The sequence below is a fragment of the Pinus tabuliformis genome, chromosome 7 (genome assembly GCF_031772625.1).
Source record: "Pinus tabuliformis cultivar Carrire ecotype Pingquan chromosome 7, CPIR1, whole genome shotgun sequence".
Lineage (NCBI taxonomy): Eukaryota > Viridiplantae > Streptophyta > Pinopsida > Pinales > Pinaceae > Pinus > Pinus tabuliformis.
In genome coordinates this window covers 571,351,843-571,363,225 of record NC_142293.1, presented here as the reverse complement: position 1 = coordinate 571,363,225, position 11,383 = coordinate 571,351,843, and the positions used below count along the sequence as shown (strand labels likewise).

At 37.3% G+C, this 11,383-nt stretch overlaps 1 pseudogene; it reads right to left on the bottom strand.

The window, feature by feature from the left end:
- Positions 1-8,217: 8,217 nt before the first annotated feature.
- Positions 8,218-9,272, bottom strand: LOC149248710 (peroxisomal membrane protein PEX14-like; annotated as a pseudogene).
- Between the last annotated feature and the right edge of the window lie 2,111 nt (positions 9,273-11,383).

Genomic DNA, 11,383 nt, shown 5'->3' with positions numbered 1-11,383 from the left:
TGGAATTTTCTCATACCACTTGGCCCTTGAGTCATGTCACCAAGGGAGGAGTGAAAGAATTTTTTTTTGGGTCTGAATATCAACAGAAGGCATTCATAGAGTTGAAATATCACTTCTGCTCAGCACTAATGCTCGCATTACCAAACTTGCAACAACCATTTGAGGTTGAGATAGATGCCTCTGACTATTCTATTGGGGTAGTCTGTACTCAACACAAGCATCTAGTGGCATATCATAGTGCGACACTTTCAGACAAAGTCCAGAAGTACCCCATTTATGACAAAGAGATGTATTCCATTGTGCAGGCCTTCCGACAATAGAATCATTACATTTTGGGGAAGGAAACGGTCATCCACACAGACCACCGACCCTTGCCGTTCATACAGACCCAAGGAAAATTTCAAAATGATCGCCATCAGAAGTAGCCCACATACCTGCAACAGTTCCATTTGAATATCAAGTATAAGAAGGGCAACACCAATGATGTTTTAGATTGCCTCAATCGACCATCGATCATGGCGTTAACCACCGTGCTCAACTCTTGTGGGCACGAGACTTCTGATTGGCCACTTCTCTACAAAAGCGACCCAGAATTGAGCCACACATACCAGACACTCTTGGAGGGTCAGCATGTTCCATATTTTCACCTCCAGGATGCCTTGTTATGCCACCTAGGTCACCATTGTGTTCTTTCAAGTGAGTGTGCCAAGATGATTTGGGAAGCACACTATAGTCGAGCTACTGAGCATTTTAGGGTCAAGAAAATGGTGGTAGTACTGCAGAAGTATTTCTATTGGCCAAATCTTCGATAGGATGTCGGGAAGTACATCAGATCATACACTGCCTACGCTATTGTCAAACTAACCATCAAGAAGCAAAGCCTCTATACCCTGCTACCTACTCCTCATCAACCTTGGGAATCCATCTCCATGGATTACATGTCGGGCCTTCCTTCCACTAAGTATGGAAACAACTTTGGTTTTGTGGTCGTCGACAAGTTCTCGAATATGGCCATTATGGCAGCCTGCAAGAAGAATATCACAGTAGAAGCCACTGCTAAACTCTTCTTTGAAAAAGTTTGGGTATGCTTTGGGATCCCATAGTCTACGATCTCAGATTGGGACAGCATTTTGTTCCAATCTCTGGTTGATGCTGGACACCAAACTCACTAAGTCTACAGCCTTCCATCCTCAAACCGATGTCTAGACAGAGGTTGTTTATAGGATGATCGTACACATTTTCCACATGTACAACTCAAAGAATCCATGCACATGGGATGAGAGCCTCCCCTATGTTCAACACAGCTACAACTGGGCTCTCCATAGCTCAACTGGCCACAACCCTTTTCAGGTGGGCTTGGGATTCCAGCCACTATGTCCCATTGATGTGGCCCTGTCATTTGCAGCTACTCACGTAGATTCGGCCCATGTCTAGTCCGAAACAGATAAGACAAATAGCTTCATTGAGCACATTGAAGGTATTTTCCAGCAGGTCCATGACATTCTAGAGAAATCAAATTCCAAGTACAAGCATCGACATCATCAACATCGAGTGCCACACAAGTTTTAGGTGGGTGACAAAGTGTGGTTGCATTTGCAAAAGGAACACCTTACCGGAGCTTAGCAGAAACTCAAACCACTCTGATATGGTCCTTACACCATTACCAAGGTTGTGGGAGACAATGCATTTGAGCTTATAATTCCCCCATTCCTTGGCCTGCACCCAAGTTCAATATGGACCGCCTTCAGCCATACTTTCCACCATTACTAGACACATCTGACATTGCAGAACAACCCATGCCCACAGAGTTAAATCCAGATTGAATGGAACAAGCTGCAAGTGATCGGATCATGAACAAAAATATCAAGCACACTCACTAGCAGAATATCCAACTCTATCGAGTTGTCAAAGCAAGCCAACTCCTTCACTAGGGCAAGTGGCTCACCAGAGACCAAGTTTAGCAGAAGTTTCCTCATCTCATGGAGGAACTCAACGTAATGGGGACCATTGCTTCCTAAGAGGGGAGGAATGATCCAGGTGGATATTGGTGGCCACCCACCAAGTCCACTTGGACCCCCACCATTGTTTCTTTTAGCTTTTCAGTTTCCTTAATTATAGCACAGTTTACTATTTTTAGCAGTTTTTCGGGTCTTGAACCTTTGGAGCTGTTTTGAGGCCCTGAACGACGGTTTTTTGGGAACGCTGGGAGCAACATGGGTCCATGGACTAATGTTTCTCTTCCCAAAGTTGTAGTTCTCGGATATATCTTTCTAACAAGATATGTTTCACGTCAAATGAAGATCGTATGCCAAAGTTACGACCCCGAGAAGTTGGCGTTGCAATTTACCCAAACGGGGCCCACAGTTTGGTGTTTCATCTTCTAGGGTTAGGTTTTTGGATGCTTATGGTTTTCCATTGTTTCTCAACAATAAATAGGCCTTCGAGCCTCATTGTAACACAATTCAGAGGCGTGTAGCCGCCACATCTCTTCTCAAAGATAAGCTACCATCGCCCTAGCTGGTTTATTTCCATTTATGTTTGTAAGCATATTTCAGTATTTTACATTAATGAAATGAAGTATTATTTCCACTGCATCTCTGTGTTTATGGTTATATCTATAATTTGTTGTGTTCCTGTCTAAATCCGGATCACCTGGGATCACCAAGCCCAAGGAAAATGAGAGTCTTATTAAGGAAACCAAGATTTAGTACCTAAAAATGGTGCCAAACTTCATTATTTGAATCAATCCAAGTACATCCCTACTAGAAACGAAAGTGGAGTTGCAAAGGAACAAGTTTTCTCCATAAAAAGACTAATAAATACATGCCCCTAAAGGAAAATTCTAATTTTTAATTATACGAAGTGATGAGGAAGAGTTATCCTTTAAAGGAGGAAGCTTTCCCCTCGAAAATCCCTAAAAAAGTGGATCTAGTTCCCAACACTAGTAATTTTCATTGAATGATAGGGAATAAATTCCTAGTTTTTATCAATCACTGGAGCTCTAAAAATTATCAATAATTTCATGATATTTTTTTAATTCAATATTGATCCTTATGTAGTAGGGAACAAGTCCCTATATTATCTCAAACTCCAAATCTTCATAATTTGCCCAATATTCTCACAATATTCTACAAAAGTAAATAATATTAGGCACAAATATGGAATTATTTTTAAACCTTCCTAATGAACATATTAAAGTTAAAAACATGTCATCTAATGAAAAAATAAAGGTTTAATGTGTTGAAGGATGGTCAGATGGGCCTTAATTTATGTCTAATTTGGAGGGCCATTACTACCTGCAAGCAAAACTCATGGTAGTTATTGATCCCGTTGTGCTCTTGCATTTTCATGCTCTTCCTTTTCCTTCTTGATCCAAATCCAAAGTGTTCCACACTCCTTCAAGAGTGCTCTAAAAAAACTATAAGTGTCCAAGAGTATAAGAGAGAGTAGAATAGAGAGCTCCAAGCTAAACTGACAAAAAGCTACAAACTGATCATCAGAAGCCTTTTTAATAGTGAGGCCTCTATTTTCTTCAATTTTCCATTATTTCCTTCATTTCCCTCCTCACATCCAACCTGTGACCTTTCACATCCCCTTTATCCTATTTTCCATTATTTTCATAAATAAAATGCCATTAATTCCACTTTATCTTTCCAAATAATTTGCTAATTTCCATAGCCATTATAAACCAAATGAACAACTACACTAGGATTTTTTTCCCAACATTTAACTTGGAATGTGTGTCCCATCACCATGGTTATTATTTTTCATTCAATAACTTTATTACATGGATTTTTGACTAGGGTTGTTACATTTGGCATACTAAATAAAATATTAAGAAATTTCATTACAACAAGGTGAGGAAAGACAAACTATAAGAGGGATGAAGGAAAAACAATTGTTGAGTAAGATGGTTTTTAGGAAGAAGTCGATGAACTTCTAGTTATTTCCTATTCATGAGTCTTTACTGAAACTTGTTTACCTACAGTCGGCCTTTAAAGTTCCATTCAATATGGTGGCACATAGATTATTAAATGGTTATATGTTCCATTCGGGTGACACATTGAAGAAGCTACCCAATAGAAGAATATTCGTCAACATAGTTTTAGTGAAAGTAGTACTTAAAATTAATAAAGAGATGTATTATTTTCTAGATTATTTCATTATTAGCTATTTTTTATTCTATGTTAAGATTGTGGTGTCTTTTTTAGGCTCTAGATTCTATTTTTTAGGAAGTTGTGAAAAATTATTTACCATTTGTATTGTTATATATGTAGGAATGTTTTCGTTGAATGAATCAAGTTTGGAGAGTAGGTTGTCTCGGGTTGAGCTAGCCTTACCTAAGAGATGCACATTTCTTCCATATTTTATCCTTCCTTACTTATATTGTTATATCAAAGCCAAGGCGAGAGTTGATTTGGTGTTGTGGATTGAGTTTGTTTTGATCGATTTTTGTTGGGAGGGTCACCAAGCGCATTTATTATTATTGAGAGCCATTGTGTGCAACTTGATGTTACATATATGCAACATTGAGACCTATTGAGAGACATTGTGTGTAATTTTATGTTACATATATGCAATGTTGAGTCCTTTTTAGACATGTGCACAATGTGATGTTACATATATGTAATGTTGAGACCTATTGAGAGGTGTTGTGTGAAATTTTCTCATGAATCTGGGTACAAGGGTCATTGCTTGACCTGGTGTTAGATGGTTATTGTTCTGCTTAGACTTTTGTTGCTATGTTGTGATTTCCGCTGATAAGATTTGTGACAATGCTATGGGGATTTGATCCTTGGAGATTCCTACGGTGATGAAATTTTCATGGTAGAATTTTTGAGAGCTTACGCATAGTAAGAATTTTGATATCTAGTTTTTCATTGTAAGGGAATTCATTAGCCTTAGGGACATAGTGTGTCTCAGAGGCCAATTGTTTTTAGCATGATGGTAAGGCAACCAAACAATAAGCAAACCAACATAAGGTGTGTGTAGAAAATATAGCCTGCATCATATTTGTGTGAAAACATGCAACATTGAAGCTTAGTGGGAGGTGTATAGAATTAGGCTCCGTGCAAAAATTAAATAGGGAAAAGGAATCAATTCAAAAAGTGGTATAAACATTACTAATTCGATTGGCTTAATCCTTAATTTTTGGATTAATCCTTAATTTGTGATCTTTTCATGGCTTTCCCCTACATAATAAATTCATATCCTCTTTCAAATCCTAAGCGACTTTTTTGGTGTGCACTCGATGCAAGGGAGTTGTGTTGAGGTGTAGTGTTGAGTTTTTTGGGTGTACGTATTTTTTTTCCTTGAAATATTATGCAAGTTTATTTGTGAATTGAGCTATGTAAGGTTAGGGAATTTCCTTTTCTCCTATGCTCGCTAATATTCTTACACAAAATTATTTAAATAAGGATAATAAGTTAGATGGATCAAGTTATGTAAATTGGAAGTTTAAATTACAAACTTTAATGGAAAGCTACAATGTGTGGTCGATAGCTTGTCGAGAAGAAGTAAATCCGAATGCACTTGTAGGTGCAACAATTGAATCAATTCATGATTGGGAGAAGTGGGAGAATAAGGCAAAGATATTGTTAAGGATGTTTATAAAAGATAGTATCATTCCCCATATTCGTGATTGCAAGACATCTAATGAGATGTGGAATACACCTAAGTCTTTGTATGAGTCGAAAATACAATTCATGTCCTCTCCTTGAAAAGTAAGATCATCTCCATTATGATGGAAGAAAATGAAACTATTAGTAACTTTATTTCAATAATTAAATATTTAAATGAGAAGCCGACAAACATAGAAGAATCGATAACTAGCATTGATCTTGTAACCATCACTTTAAATGGAATGTTAGATGCATACTAGGTGTTCATTACAAGTCTCTCAACAAGGGGGAAAGCTCCCACTTTTGATGAATTGGTATGTTTATTAATGTAGGAGGAAGAAATGTGAAAAATCCTAAGTCCTCAAAACTCAGATTGGGCATTGACTATCAGGGAAATTAATTTCTTTAAAAAAACAACTAGTCAACTAGACATTAATTATCAACTTGAGGAATGTCTTTTTATTTCAAGGAAATTAGAAAAATATATGAAAGTAACTACTAACAACTAATATTGGTTCTACGTGATTGTTATAAACTATCAAGCTCATTCACCAAGAAATAAAATGTAAGACTTAAATGACAATGCTAAATTTAAAAGGCATAAAGTAAATGAGAAGAGAAAGAATGATGTTAATCACACAACTCGAATTAATACTAAATTAAACCACACCTTGCTGAATTGGAAATTTAACCTATTGCACCCAACATAAATCAAAAGATAATCTAAACCTTTAAATTAATAGAAATATGGAAATTGCAAGAAACAAAAAATCTCAAAAATGCAACAAACAAAAAATTACTTGATTAAAAAGGAATAACACAAAACTAAACTACTTTACATGTTCAAGACAACATCTCATCTAGGAAGCGAGCCCAAACCACCAGGAGTTAGTTCTGCCTTGAAGAATAATTTAGATCGAATTGTGAATAAAAAATGAAAAGTTCAATAGATAGATTCCCTCATTAAAAGCTATTAAAAATAAATACAGCTAAAATGAATTTCTTATTTGTTCCTCAAATTCAAAAATTGTCCATCATCCCCTCTATGATTTTTGTCTTCATTTAAATACACAGAGAGTAAAGGAAAGATTACAACTAAATTGAACATCATGATATATGATTAGACTACAAAATTATTTTCATTACAATAATAGATAAATCATTAAAATCAAACCTGAAAGATCTCTTCGTCACTAATCTACTGGAACAAGTTGAATTTGGTTTTGCAATTGGGTAAGATTTAGGAAATTATCATTGTTAGTCACACATGGAATGTGGATAGCTAAATAAGGTAAAGCGTGAATGCATTTACTATTAACAATGATACACATTTATAATACATGGGAGTGAACATTGGATTCCATATTCCAAGGTCTCTTGGACTCTGGTGGCTGTTCACATTCCAAACCAACTGAAAGAGGATTAGGTGTCCAACATTCCCCCCCTTGATACCTAAATGTTGGACACATAATCCTCTAAGGGTTGGTGTGGAAGCTAAATAGTCAAAGGGAGTCCAAGAGACCACTTGGAATATGAAACCAAGGGTCACTCCAATGTATTAAAAATATGTATCACTGAGAATAATAATGCATTCAAGGCTTATTCTTCACACCCTTGGGTTTGCCCTAGTTGTCTTTAACATGGTATGAGAGCTGCAGGCATATTCCTTCCTTACTCCAATTCGAGCCATTTGTCCTGCCATCCTGACCCATCGTTTCTCTACATGACAATTGATACCAATTCTGCCAAGAAGAGAAATTGGTCTAAGATCTGCGCATTGATTTGTAAACCAACGTTTTCATCCATCTGAGTTTTCTCTCAAACCATTATGAGCTATTTTTATGTGCCCATTGTATCTGCAACTGTTTATCTGACCTTGTCGGGCCCAGAATCTCCTCAAGTCTTTCTATGCTATTCTCTGGCATTTTCTTGCACCCATGTTGCTTAGTTTTTTGAAAATTAATTCAAAAGTGGCCCCTATCAGTTATTTTGTTCTGGCAGGCTCTCTGCTTGGTGCTCATCTCAACTTCGACCAATTTTGACCACCTCTCCTGAAAGGAGTGGCTTTGTAATGCAAAAAAAAAGACTTCTCAGTGTTATCTAGACTATAACGGTTCTAATATTCATGGAATATCTCCCTCAACTCTTGAATAGGTGCAATGTCACCATTGCGCACTAAATGTTAAGCTATCATCTGCATATGGATTTACGTGGAATCCTGATGGACCAACTGGTCAAACACCTTCGTGAAAGGAATTTGAGGGATAGATGTTGAAGGACAGCCTGGTGTTTGAAGGATTGACATTGGAGGGAAACAAAACATTTGACTTCCATCTCTGCGCATTGTTCATCTGAAACCTAGTTTGAATTCCCATCGCTACTACAAATCACATGTAATGCTTTCACACCCTTTTAATGCCCAACACTAAATTTATTACATTCGCATTATTTTCCGAAGGTCCAAAACCCAATTTGAATTCTCATCACCGCTGCAAGTTGCAGTTAATGCTTTCGCATCATTTTAAGGATCAAAACTTCATTTATTACATTCGCATTGATGTCCTAAGGTTGTATAGTGGGTGATTATTATTATTGTTCATTTTTTATCTTTGAAGAAGAAAAATAGTTTTGTCTGAATGAAGCTTATCAATGTTGGGTTTCTCCCTCGGCGCTTCCATAGACTGGTCTCAACACTTGCAGGTGCAGATGAAGGCCTCACTAACCCCTAATCAACAATTCACACATTAGCATCCACTTTAACGTTCTTGGAATTTGATTCATAAATTCCTCTCCAATCTACTTGCTTTATGGATGAAATGGCTCCCAAAGTGTCGTTACTGAAGAGCAGTCTTCATTGACTTCATTTCCTCAATTTGTCCTTCCACGAAACGCAACAGGCCCTCAAAATATTTCCTATCTTCAATTCTTGATTTGATCAGTTCTCGGCTAACATTAGCTACCTCAGATGCTGCCATAGAAGCAGCTTTTGCAGCAGTTGCAGCTTCTGTAGTTGGACTTGGCTCTAGAGCCTTCTTCCACTTAGTTTCATCAGCTTCCAAAGTTACTTGTCATATCCAAGATTTCAATTTTGGAATAATTTCATTCTTGAACAATACACCGGCACCAACACCCGTTGTAGTGAGCAATCCTACAGCAAAAATCATATGTGTCCAGTGAAAATGGGTTGGTTGAACCAATGTGGTCGTTGGTGTTGTAATTAGTGGAGCCACTGTATGCTGCAATGTTTGAACTTGGGGTTGATTTTGTACAGTACTGGGAGGTGATGATCGTGTATGTTGACTTTGAACAATTGCTTTAGTTGAGAATTCATTAGAAGTGGGACTTGCCTCACGCCGAAAAGCTTCATCAATCTCCTCCTTTGTTAAACCTTTCCCCTAAAGAAATGAGCGTCGGTATATTACTGGAGAACCGTGTACTTTTGGGTGAGATAAAAAATAATTTGAATGCATTTTTAACCTGTTCTTCTCTCATAGGCTTTGAATTTGTAAACAACCAGTTACCATCCTTTTCCTTTGAAAGTTCTCTTTTTTCTTCTGGAACTCCTTCACCTTCCACCACTTTTCTTGACTCACCTGCATTCATTACATTGTCATCCATTTGACTGGGAAGAGAATTTTTTGTTGCCAACATTGATGCATTAAGTTGGAGCGTTGAACAGTCTTAAAGCTCCGTATTGAAGCAACCTATGGTTAAATATCCATTCTCTGCATTTTGAAGTTGCAAACATTGGCGTACAGAGTGTTGAATTGGTATGTGTATTGAGATTTAATTGGATTAGTTTGTTGCCTATTATACAAGTATCATAAAGATATATTTTATGCTACATAGAGAGTAAATTTCTAATTGCAGTGGAGATTGGAAAAGCTTTGTCATAATTGTGGTTGTCAACTAATGCTTATGTTCTAAAATGTCTCTGATTGGTGATGTATTAGAGTTATTAAATATTTTCACTCATTCAATTGTTGATGAGATGGTGGAAATCAACAAAAACACTCTCTATGATATTAAAACATGTCTGCAAAATGCACAGGAAAAGACAGATTTTTTGGAACTTTAATCTCAGCTTCAAGGAGCAAAATTACAACAATGGAGTCATCATTCTAAACCTCTTTATGTTTAGAAAATTGAAAAAAACTCCCATAAACAACAAGTTGATAATGTTACAGTTGATTTAGATCTAGTGCCTAATGAAGCAGCAAAATTGCATGCAAAAGTAGAAATTCAGCGTGCACTTTCCAAGCCAATCATCAGACCTTGGGAAGAGCTTGCCCATAACAAGCACAAAACATTGCTTGGATATTATAAGGATGTTTTCTTTCACATTCCATATTACTCAAAGCCATCCAGTTTCAGAGTGTTGGATTTCTTCGTAATAGGTCACCTTCAACTATTTCAAATTCTGGTCCTCTTCCACAGCAACCGCAACAGATTATTAAATGCCAACATTGTGACAGAGTTGGCCATGTGAAAGATAATTGTTTTGATCTTCATCGATGTAAGAACTACTATAAAAATAGCCATTCTTCAAACAAATGCTTCAAAAACAAGCCTCCTGCAATAACAAAGATTCATCTTGGATGGATTGCTTCTTGGCAATGGGCTTCAACAACTAAGAAGATGTTTCAATCATATGTCAGAACTTGTTCTAGAGTATTGAACAATCATGTAGTTGAGTTTTCTCCATCATCTGACCTTGTATTTGATAGGGGGGAAGTAATGGTCATCTACAAGCTTCAAAGCCACATCAAGTGAGCCTCAGCCACAACTTGCCATACCAGATTTAGAGTCATAGCCAAAGACAAAGATGCCCCTAAGCATGCCTTTGATTGGTGGTCAGCCTTAAACCATCCATGCAAGGTTGAGACCTCCCTCTTTAGGTTGAGCTTCTCCCTCTTTAAATTATTGGGGACACTTATTCTAGCATAAGACTTCATCTTCTTACCAGTTTTAGAAAATTTTGAGGAATTGCATTAAGCATTCCAGAGTTGGCGGTCATCCTTAAACCACCGCAAGTTGTAGACCTCCCTTTTCTAGGTTGAAGGTCTCCCTCTCCAAAGCATTAGGGACACTTCCTCTAGTAGAAGATTTCAGGTTCTTGCTAGACTTGGAAGAGTTCTGGGAACTGCACTAAGTGTTCCAGTGTTGGTGGTCATCCTTAAACCACCCCCTTATACCAACATTTCAAAGAGCGCATTCAGCCTAGTGCTGCCATGCATATTTTCTCACATTTTGTATTACAACTCCCTTCTTGGACTTATACATATTCCTTCAAATTAAGGGGGGGGGGGGGGGGGGTGTGGGTGGGGAGGGGGCGGGGCGACGCAAGGAATGTTGGACACATAATCCTCTAAGGGTTGGTGTGGAAGCTAAATAGTCAAAGGGAGTCCAAGATACCACTTGGAATATGAAACAAGGGTCACTCCAATGTATTATAAATATGTATCATTGTGAATAATAATGCATTCAAGGCTTATCCTTCACACTCTTCGGTTTGACATGGTTGTCTTTAACAATCACAACAACAAATTTGGGAAAATTTCCCTTAAAGAATCATGTATTTATCTTAATATATATTGGATTTTGGAGAAAGGTACAATAATAAACCAAACTGGTCTGTTTTACACAAAACCCATGTCGTGGAAATTTTAGATTTATTTTTATTTTCTCGTAAAATCCAACGCAAACTAATCACTTATTTTCAATAAATTTCTGATTTGGAATGTTTGATCATGAGTTGGAGC